The sequence below is a fragment of the Vombatus ursinus genome, unplaced genomic scaffold (assembly GCF_900497805.2).
Source record: "Vombatus ursinus unplaced genomic scaffold, bare-nosed wombat genome assembly UNPS02014821.1, whole genome shotgun sequence".
NCBI classification, from domain to species: Eukaryota; Metazoa; Chordata; class Mammalia; order Diprotodontia; family Vombatidae; genus Vombatus; species Vombatus ursinus.
The window spans coordinates 27286070-27298634 of NW_020954599.1; positions in this window are offsets into that span (position 1 = coordinate 27286070).

Genomic DNA, 12565 nt, shown 5'->3' on the forward strand with positions numbered 1-12565 from the left:
TCAAAGATGTTCATTTCATTTCAGACAGTGTAAACAAACTTGAGAAGACAAGAACATATGGGGACAAATTACAGAGAACCCTTGGGTACATTTGCTATATGTAGACATGGTTTGAAAGGACTTGACAACATTGATTGTTATTGGATCTGGGGGAAGAAATCACAATTTCTAATGCTAATGATTATCTGTTTAAGAGGTAGAATGGACTTATGTATTCTTCAATATTATATATCTGTTTAAACATAGTTTTGATACTTTAGATATGTTGTCATTGCACCAAATTAACATATTTCCATGGCTCATCATTCCAAAAAGTTCAAATTAATGAATCTAATATTCAAGATCCTTTATCATCTTGCCAGGCTAGCTTTCTAAACTTGTCTTCCCTTACTTACCTACATGAACCATTAACTCTAGTCAGACAGATGTGCTCGCTGTAGATTGAAAATAGTTTGGAAAAATCCCATTTCCGTGCTTTTTCTCAGGCCCTTTCCTGACCTGAGAATACCTTCTAACTCTTGTACACCTATCAAAATCCTACTTATCCTTCAGTAATAATAATGGTAATTTGCATAGAACTATAATCTTTGCAAAGAGATTATATTAAAACAAAGAGGACAGCTATAGAGCAGTGGGATGAGCACTTGGAAGACAGTGGAACTGAGTTCAAATTCCAGTTGTGCTCCATTATTCAAGTTGCTTCATCACTCTTGGCTACAGTTACCTCAACTGTAAAATGAGAAAGTTGGGCCACATGACCTCTAAAATTGTTGGTGACTCCAAAGACTTTATTTTTCTTTCAAAAGAGCTTATGTCAATCTACAGTTCCTTGATCTTAAACATTTGACATTGAATTTTGGAATCCAAGTATAAGACATTCCAATTATCCCAATTAAATTTCATTTTCTTCTACTCAGCTTAATTTTCTCATCTTTCAAGCTAATTTCAAATCTCTATTATGTAATCCAGTGTGTCATCCCTTCCAACTTTGTGCCATATCTAAATTTGACAGGTATGTTACCAGCACATTCATCTAAATCATTGATTAAAAGGCAAGACAGCACTAGGTCAAGCAGACATTCTTGTCCTAGATTTCTCTTTCCAAGTTGGGATCAATACATCAGTGAATTCTCTTTGGTTCTGGAGCATTTCTAAATCCACCTGATTATGTTGGTTTAGTGCATATCTTTCCAGCTGTTTCACAAGAATAAAATAAGTTTGTCAAATACCTTGCTAAACTCAATATAATCCAGATGTTCAGCTTTCCCTTGATCTGCCAATCTCAACTGTCAAATACTACTACTACTACTACTACTACTACTACCACTACTACTACTACTACTACTACTACGATTGCTACATGATAACTACTACTACTGTTACTAGAATTAAATAGCAGTAGTTCTCTATGACCTGCTTTTAATGAAGCCAAAATGACTCATGTAATCATTTCTTCTTGAGTTTCCTCTGTGGAAACTAGTTCTATCCCCTTGCTGAAGCATCTATGTGACATAAGGGATAGAGCCCTAGACATATAGGCAAGAAAAATCTGACTTAAAATCCTACCTGAAACACTGAAAAGATCTGTATTTTGGGTAAGTCACAATCTCTCACATTTGATTTCCTTTGCTGTAAGATGGGGATAATTGCCCCTGTTTCAAAGGGTTGTTGTGATCATCAAATGAGTTAATAATTATAAAACTGCATACCTTAAAATTCTAAATAATTTTAGTCATTAACAATTATTCTCATTATTTTATTTCCTCAAAAGTTTAAAAAATTATTAGCTTTTTTTTCAGATTCTGCTGCTTGCATATTTTAGAAATCCAAATATGTACATATATATGTTTATATATGTATATGTATATATACACACATATACACACATGTGTATGGTTCAAAATAGTTTCTACTGCACAGTCATGGTATGTATCTCTGTGTGTGTGTGTACACACACACACATACACACACATATATATATATACATGGGGACTTCAGGGAATGCATAAGTTGTGCCTGTCTCAATTGACCCCAATTAACCCCTTGATTGAAGAGGGGTTATTGCTCCCCCTTTATACTAGCCCCTGTGAGAAGGGTTGTTAGAGAATGCTATAGGAGTTATCAGCAAACTCCCTTTGAGAAGACCAGACTAGAATAAAGTAAGCTTATTTAAACCCTTATTATGACTCCATTCCTATTTTCCCATCTGACCGAATCAAAAGCGAACCTGCTAGTGAGAGAGGTGCTAGAAGCCCTCCCAAGTTTCCTACCTGAGAAATGGTATAGTTGATATGTTTACCTGTCTAACACTTCGCTTACTCATTTTTAATTTTAATTTGTTTTATTTTACTTTAGCAAGTATTATTATAATCAAATTTTAATCCTGAGTTGTGGGTAATGTTGCCCTAACTTCAGATCTTCCTTACTATTATTTTCTGAAAGCTATTTTGTCTCCTAAATCATAGTGAGGTCCTTTAGCACCCTGTTCAGAAAAATGTTCTTTTTTTGTATTTTATTTTTTTCCAATTATGAGCAAATACAGTTTTCAATATTCACTTTTAAAATATTTTGAATTCCAGATTTTTTCTCCCTTTCTTCCCTTCTTCCTCCCCAAGACAGCATGCAATCTGATGTAGGCTATACATGTACAATCATATTTATCACATTTCCATGTTAGTCATGTTGTAAAAAAAAAGGATCAGAACAAAAGGGAAAAACCATGAGAAAGAAAAAAGAGAGAGAGAGAAAATAATATGCTTTGATCTGCATTCAGACTCTGTAATTTTTTCTCTGGATGTGGATAACATGTTCCATAATGAGTCCCTTGCAATTGTCTTAGATCATTGCAGTGCTGAAAAAAGCTAAGCCAATCAAAGTTAATCATTGCAAAATGTTGCTGTTACTGTATACAATGTTCTCCTGGTTCTGGTCACTTCACTCAGCACCAGTTCATGTAAGTCTTTCCATGTTTTTTTCTGAAATCCACCTGCTCATCATTTCATATGGAACACAGAAAATGGTCTTTCTCCCCATGGCATCACACTCATTGGGCATGTACTCACTCCTCCCTGACACAGCTGCAGTTTAGGATTAGGCCTGACTTCAGGAAAGGGGTGTGTGTGTGTGTGTGTGTGTGTGTGTGTGTGTGTGTGTGTGTGTTCCTGTCTTCCCCCACTCAGCCATCTGCTGTTCCTTAGATGAAAGTTGGTGAGGTGAAAGTTCCTAAGGCTGTGAAGTGGAAGTTCCTTTGGTGAAATTACCTGAGGTCTAGTATGCCTCCTGACAGAGCTGCCCCAGGGCATGCTGTTTGTTGATTCAGTGGAGTTGTATCTACACTTCACTTAGGCCAAACCTCAGCCCCTAGAGGCCTTGTCTTTTCTGATGTCCTCACAAGTTATCTTAGGAAGACAACTGCTTTACCCTTTTATTTTTGTTGCTCTACATTGATTTCATAGCAATTTTTTGTATGTTTGTGGAGGAAATCTGTAGAACTTGGATATTTCTGACCTACTCCATCATCTTTCCAGAATGCCTCTCCCTTTGACTTGGTTTTTTACTGATTGCTGTTTTGTGTATTAATAAAGTAACTAAAAATTTATATGCTTGTCTAACTATATAAACAGAATAATTAATTATTAAACCATGATTATTCATAAGTCTTCCCTATATGGCAGGACATATACAGGCTTTTAAAAAAAAGCATATTTAATCTCACCATTCTCACTAAAATTAATATTTACTGAATAAAAAGGTTTTTCTACCATTAATAAATAAAATGAAATATCTTTAAATTGTTTATTTCACTTCAATCTCATTTTAAGTCCATTTTTGTCTCATAAAGTAACATATTAGTATGTTACTACCTACATCTGATTTAAAGATAAACTTTTTAAATGTAAAAATAGTTTGAAGAACATTGGTTCAGGGTTCTGAGAACTTAAGTGTCTTGGTCACACAGCCAGAATCTGTCAGAGGCCTGTCCTACTCTAACAGATTGGTCTCTCAGCATTTACTGAGGTGATATTTTCCTTCTTGCAAATCACACCTATTACTTCTGGATTCTACTTCCAAAGTGATAAAGAAGGGAAAAGTGCATTTCCAAATTCAGATTTTCTATTTCTCCTTTCACTCTGTCCCTCCTCACCAGAGTTTTTCTTCTGACCACCACATCCCTCAATCTTTCCTCCCTTCTATTAGACATCCCCCTTCCCTTTTCTTTCCCCTTTCCCCTCCTATTTCCCTATAGGTAAGACAAGTATCTATACCTAACTGAGTGTATATGTTATTTCCTTCTTGAGCCAAATCCGATGACAGGTTCCAACAATGCTCACCACCCTCTCCATTCTTTCCCTCTACTGTAATAAGTCTTTTGAGCCTCTTCATGTGAAGTAATTTACCCTATTCTGCCTCTTGCTTTCTTCTTCATTCAGTACAATCTTTTTTTTCAACCTCTAATTTTTTTTATATCATTACATCAAAGTCAACTTATACCCATAGCCTCTCTCTATAGTTATACTCACACCCTTCTAACTGCCCTAAGAGAGATACAGTTCTCAAAAGTTCCAATTATTATCTTCTCATAAAGGGAAAATAGTTTAAATCTAATTGAATATTTTTTTTCTTTCCTGTTTACCTTTTTATGTTCCTCTTGAGCTGTGTATTTGAAGATTGAATTTTCTGTTTAGCTCTGGTATTTTCATGAAGAAAGTTTGTAAAAGTGAATATTGAAAACTTATTTCATTGACTGTCCATCCATTCTCCTGCAAGATTAATCTGAATTTTGATGGTTTCTTGGTTGTAATCCAAGCTCCTTTACCATCCAGTATATAATTTTCCAACTTCTCTGATTCTTTAAGGTAGAAGTTGCAAAGTCCTATGTAATCCTGACTGTGGCTTCTTGATATTTTAATTGTTTCTTTCTGGCCGATTGCAATATTTTCTCCCCAAATTGATAATTCTGGAATTTGGCTACAATATTCCTTGGAGTTTTCATTTAGTGATATCTTTCAGGAGGTGATTGGTGGATTCTTTCAATGACTATTTTATCCTCTCATTCTAGGATGTCAGGGCAATTTTCCTTGATAATTTCTTGAAAGCTGCTGTCCAGGCTCTTGTTTTGATCATGGTTTTTAGGTAGTCCAATAATTCTTAAATTATCTCCCCTGAATATGTTTTTCAGGTCTGATATTTTTCCCATAAAGTATTTGATGTTTTCTCCTATTTTTTTCATTCTTTTTATTGTATTTGACTCATTCCTTATGTCTCATAGAATCATTCTAATACAGAACCATTATGCACAGATACTACACAAATTAGTTGTGATTAATTGCTTATATTCATCTACTGATTTTTGTAAGTGTGACAGGAATGAAATTAGACAGAAACTGAGGTAAAATATTGCTTGTAAAATTTCCAGCTTGATTTTTGAGGTAAAATAATGTTATAGTTAAGAATTTTTGAGCCAGTTAAAATGTGATGACTTGATGGGAAATAGACTACTACAACTCTCAGCAATAACAAACAGCATGAATACCAGGTGCAACAATAAAATGATGAGCGTTAAGTGACTGGATTTGGTCATAAAGGTCATGCTGTTGATGATAATACTAGAATCTTCATCAAAGTAACAAAAGGAACCAATATTTCTCTTCTGGCTTTGTACAATGGAAGAAGGATACTCTCCCTCATCCTAGAAAATTGCTGTGCTCCTGCAGCTGTAGTTCAATTAGTGAGTGCATTCTTCCCTTACCTTTCATTTCAAGGAAGTGCCAAGGAAGCCATGTTTACTTTTTCACTTTTCTCTTGGTTCTTTTCCTGAGTCTCTGGACTTCACCACCATTTCCCCATTCCCTTTCTCAGTTCTCTTTTATGTGTTGTCCTGTCCTATCAGATTAGAAGTCCTTTGTTGTAAGGCACTGTCTTTTTTGCTCTATTTGTTTCTTGCTCTAAGCTCAGAACCTGGTGCAGAGTAAATTTTCACAATGACTTTAGTTTCCTTACGATTATTATTCTGCTAAACACATCTGTGACACTTATTTTTTCCAATTGACAAACAAGAAGTTCTATGTTAAAGAAAACTAACTTAATTTAAAATAAAATATTTGAACAGCTTAGAGAGTAATTATTGTTCATGATTAATAATTCTAATTAATTCAGAACCTTTACATTTCACATTGAAACAAAAGTATGGCCATTAAATTTTAATTTGCCATTGAAACTGTAATTGTTATTGGCTATTAACTTGTCATCCAGATGTAATACATTCATATACACATAAAACAAACACATTCAGTTTTCTTTTTTCTTTATGTGATGACAGAAATCTTTATGACTTACACCTTCTTTGAACATATTATATACATATATACACATATATGTATATATACACATATATTCATATATGTATGCACACACACTAAGATTAGCATATTAATTTAAAAGAGTTCTTTATATGTGTTTCTGTCTGAACTTCCTTCTGTTTTCTTCTGTGTATTAAAAAAATGCTCAACAACTCTCTTTTGTGTCTTTTTGTTTGTTTGCTTGTTTTTGGCAGCTCTGTTCCTAGCTGGCCTATGCCAATATACCTCCTTTGCAGAACTCAGTCCTCTCTACCATCTCCTGTACAATATATACCTACATACACATACATACATAATTCTTGTAACAAATAAATGTAGTCAAGCAAAACAAAACTACACATTTACTATCTTCAATTTCCATGAAATTTAAGGCTCATTTATAAGTACTGCAGAAGCAAATAATAGTTATTGAATCTTCACTCTGAAATTGTGGGACTAAATTAACATAAACAATGCAGAAAATATACTTTAAATATAGCAGTTAATGCTTTTCATTAAAATTTAAAATGTTATGTTTATGATCATGGAGAGGAGCTTTTAAGATTGAGTCAAGTGCTTTCATTTATTTTATTTATTTATTTATTTAGGCAATCTGCAAACATAAACACAGTAAGATTTTATCATCTCTATACTTTTGAATCAACTGTTTGAGTGAATACATGGTCTGCCATACAAAATTCCTTGTGGAAGTCTACTGTTCCATACATACATACATACATACATATATATATATATATATATGTGTGTGTATATATATATTTGAGCTTGAATTTTTTTCTTTATTCACTTGACCAGCTTCAGTTGGACTTCATAACTGTTTTTTAAATGCCATTTCCGTTTCCTAATTTATCACCACTGAGTGTTGTGAGGCTATTGTCATTGATGAGGAAAACAGATTGTTATAGAAGTACTGACAACCCAATGATCCAAGATAATTCTGAAGGATTCATGATAAAAATGCTGTCTGCCTCTAGATAGAGAATTGATGCTCTGAGTGCAAATTGAAGTATAATTTTCTTACTTTATTTATTTTTCTTCCTTTTAAAAAATGCAGCTAACATGGAAAGATGTTTTCCATGATATCACTTGTATAATTTATATTACATTTCTTGCCTTCTCAGCTAGTTGAGTATGGTGTGGGAGAGAATTCAAAACTCAAAATTTAAAAAGGATAAGAATGTCAAAATTAAATAGATTTTTTTTAAATAAGGGAAATCATATTGAAAATTCTAGAGACCTGTTGTTATCTGCCTTGGCAAACCATGTACAGACATTGAAGAAAATTAGTGTTCTTTTGAAATATTGTAACAATGAGGTATACTTCCAGACATGAATACATATGGATATGAGTAAAAATGCAACAAATCCTTTAGATATCCCTTATTTAAAATAATTCTACTAAAATAGAAGAAACCTGCTAGTATTTTCTTTTTACTTAGTTCATTTGTAACATCATAGACAATTGTTCACAACTATAGCAAGATCAATGATACTCTTTTCATTTTTCTTTTATGTTGTTCAGTCATTTTTCAGTTGTGTACATCTGTTTGTGATCATATTTGGGGTTTTCTAGGCAAAGATACTGGAGTAGTTTGCCATTTCCTTCTCCATATTATTTCACAGATGAGGAACTGCGGCAAACAGGGTTAATTGATTTGCTCAGATTCACAAAACTAGTTTTGAATTCATGAAGATGAGTTTTCCTGAGTTCAGGCTTGGCACTCTATCCACTCTGCCACCTAGCTGCCCTAATTTATGATTTCAATTTTACTGATAGGCTTTGATTTTATATTACAAATATTTACAAATTAATCCTGCTTCATAATAGATTTCTTGTGACAAAGCAAAATAATTAAGCAAAATTGATAGTGCAGGGAACTCAACCAAAAATTAACACATTTTTCTCAAAAATCTCATTTTTTAATTAATAGAAATCTATTTTCTTCTTTTCCCTTCCCTAACACTATTAAAAAAAAGAAAAGAAAGCAAATAAACTCCTGGTACCAAATACGCCCAATCAGGCAAAAAAAAAAAAATTCCCCATTGGCTCTTGTATGTATTTGAAAGATAGATATAGTTATAGATGTAGATAGATATAGATCTATCTATCTATCTATCTATCTATCTATCTATCTATCTATCTATCTATCTATCTCATTCCACACATTAAATCCATCACTTCTTTGTAATGGTAGGATATTTTATTACCAATCTCTTCTCTGGAATCTGTATTGATCATAGGTCTCATAGATTTCAAAGTTATTTATTTTTGCAGTATTGTTGCTCTCCTGGTTCTGCTCATTTTCTGCTTCATTAACATATAAAAGTCCTCAAAACTGTTCATTTTATAATAGTGATGTTGTGGTTTGAATTGTTCTTCCATTTCCTCTCACTTCACTCTGTATCAGTTCATATAAATCTTGTCATATCTATTTGAAATCATATATTTAGTATCTTATGGTACAACAATCCTCCATCATATTTACATGCCACAACTTATTGAACCATTCCTCAATTGTTAGACAACCTCTTATCTTCCAGTTTTTGTCACCACAAAATGAGTTGATGTATTTTTATATATATAAAAGACCTTTTTCTTCTTTCTTCAATCTCTTTGGAAACAAACCAAGCATTGGTATAGCAGGATGAGAGGGTATGCACTGTTTTGTGCTTTTTGTACATAACTACAAATGGTTTTCTGGAATATTTATAGCCATTCACAGGTCTACCAACAGTATCTAAATATGGTTATTTTCCCATAACTCCTCTAATATGTATTTTTTTCCATTTTTTTCTATCCATGAGAAGTTTGTTCATATCATTACACCATTTGACAATCGGGGAATGACTCTTTTTTTCTGTAAATTTGTGACAGTTTTACATATATATATGCATGTGTGTATACACATACACATTTATAGATATATTATGTGTGTATACATATACATACATATACATATGTGTGTATATACATATATACATGCATGTATATAGTATCTTGGAACTGAGTCTTTTATCAGGGAAATTCACTGTAAAAATGTATTTCCCCAATTGTTTCCTCTTAAACTTACCTTTAATAGACTTAACTGTATGTATACACATACATATATATTTAATTTTATGTAATCTAAATAATCTGTTTAATCTTCAATAATCCTCTATTTTTGTTTGGTCATGATTTTTCTTTTCTATCCATACAAATGATAAGTAATTTTTCCATGTTTCTCTAATTTGTATATGATGTGGCTTTATATTTAGGTCACAGATATAATTGAAGCTTATTTTTATATAAGGTCTGAAGGGTTTGCCTGAATCTAATTTCTTTCATACTGCCATCCAATTTTCCCAGCAGTTTTTCTCAAATACTGAATTCTTATCATTATAGTAATTCAAATAAATGCAATGCTGAGATTCTACTACACTCATCAAAGTAGCAAAGAGGATTAGAAAAAATGGAAAGTTAAATAATTTGCCCAGGGTCACACAGCTAGTAAATGTCTGAGGTCAAATTTGAACTCATGAAAATGAATCTTCTTGATTCCAGGCCTGTTGTCCATTGCACCACTTCTGTATACCCTCTATATAATCATTTAAAATACATATGTATATACATATATACATACATATGTATGTATGTATTCACATTTTTCCAACTACATGGAAAGATAATTTTAAACATTCTTTTTTTTTTCATTTTGAGTTCCAAATTTCATATAACCATTTTTAAGGTAACATATCACACTCATTCTCTGTTTTACTCTTGGGCTGTCTTTTGCTTTATCTCCTTGGTATTGTATGCTGGAACAATTACTTAACTCTGAATTAGAAAATGTGTCTCTCTAGATTTGTCTATATAATGAATTTACTTTGTGAAACTGGGCAAACAATTTCATATATAAGGGCCTTTATTTCTTCTTGGATACAATAACGAAACTGGACTAGGGGATCTATAAAGTCACTCCAGATCTGACATTCTAAAGTTTTATTTTATTTTATTTTCCTAAAGTGACTTAAACATTTCCTTTCTAACAGCCCTTCCATTTGCTGCATTCAGTTTGGTCAGTATATGGATAAGGGTTTGCTCCTTTCTGAGCATGATTCTACAATCCAAATATGGCATTAGGAGGGAAAAGCTTAGTGGGGTGCAAATGCAGTTGAATAGGCAGACATTACCTGGTGCTCTGCAAAATGGAAATCACCCTAGAAGGGTTTCCCTACATATGCTACTAATTGGCACTTTCACCCTACTTTGCTTAGGCCTGGGTATATAATGGAAACAAGAGATAAGACTCTGTGCAGAATATAAGAAAAGCATACTAAGTGAATTCTTGAACAAAGTTGCAAGTTGTAATTCAAGACAAGTAAAGTCAATAAGCACTTATTATGTAAACACTTTCAACTTTCCAAGTACCATGCTAAGTGCTAGGGATACTTTGAAGGTAGATTACATCTAAGGATACAGTGTGAAGTAGCCAGAAATAACTTTTGGTCACAGAAAGGAAGCATAGTTGCTATAGCTGGGGACCCAGGCATCTTACTCTCATGTGTATTTGTATGCTCTTCTCTAGAGGCCAGCTGTCTGAGGAATGACAATATCTGAGTGCTTCTGATATTATGTTTATCTATATTCATACTGCCCACTCTTTTGCCAACAAGTACTTTTTCACTCCTAGGGGAAGATTTTATGACAACAAAGCAGCTCAGTAGAAGTCCTGCCCCTGGGCCATTCTACTTCCTTAAAGGTATATCGGTATCAAATGTCTCAAAAACCCTGAGTCTGAAAGGGAAAGTTGACAATAACTCCACAAATGTTCTATGGGATATTTTGAGATATTGCTATGTGTGAAATCAGCAAAAAGAAAAGCAAGCAAACTAATGCACACAATGACATTTAAAATAGTAAAATATAAATTACATACTCGACATACATAAATCATATATATATTATATATAAAATATATTATAAACATAAAGTACATACTTTATTTAAAATATATAATTCAGCAGATTTCATGGTAAAGTAGAGAAAGAATTAGATAATGACTCAGAAGTATTCTGTGTTTGTTTTTAACACCTGATTCTTACTATGTCATTCTGTACAAGTCATTTAACCTTTCAGAGAATTAGCATTCTCATTTATACAATAAGAATAATAACATTTCCAGTACCAAATTAGCAGGGTAATCATGAAGAACTGACATGTATTGACAAATACTTTCCAAATACTGAAACCATATATAAATATCAGTTATTATTTCTAGTACTATTACTATTATTATAGTTATTATTATAAAGAGAAAGATGATTTTTAACACTTCAAAAAAATTAACATGTCACTCCCCTAACCCAAAAGTTCACAGTGGCTCTCTTGTCTAAAGGCTAAAATTCAAAGCATTCTCTTTGATATTTAAAGGGAGGTTGACTGTGCATCTCTCTCCATAAAGTCTCTGATCCTGCCAAAATGATTGACTTACTGGTGCCTGGCTATGACAATTCTCCTATCTCACTTCCTTTGCTCCCTGAATTCAAGAGGAAAAAGTCTACATATTTCTGTTTCCAAAACTATTAAGGTGATTATGATTGTCTTGATCTTTATCTAGCCATTGCATTTGACATTTCAATGTATCACAATAATGATAAATTATTGCACACAAATTTAGTTTACTTTTATAAAAGTCGTTACATGTTTGTTTTCTTACATAGTATAGAATACAAGTATTATCCCTATTTTATAGATGAGACAATTGAGGCTTAAAGTGGTTCTCTGAGGGAGTCACCTACTTAATAAATGGTGGGTCTCTGATTCGAACCCAGGTATTCCAAGCCCTGAATGCCTTCCATTACATGGATGATTATTTTTTAAGTTCTTGTAATGTTAGAGTGACAATTACAAATTGTTGAAATTTAATTTTAAAATTATATGATCCTTTATAATGAAATCTGGAGAAGGAAACTTGAGGTAAAATAATGTAAATAATTTTAGAATGGAGAACAAACAATTGTTAATTAAAGTGATAGGAGAGGGAACTGCAGGAACGTACTTGAGTTTTATGTAGTTTTGTATATGTGTGTCTATGTCTGTATGCATCTGTGTTTTAATCATGTACATTTAACTCTTTAAAATCTGTTCATTTTTAATTTATCCTATAAATTTCTGTATATATAATTGAATAACAAAAAAAATCCTCCACCAGAAGCAGCATGTG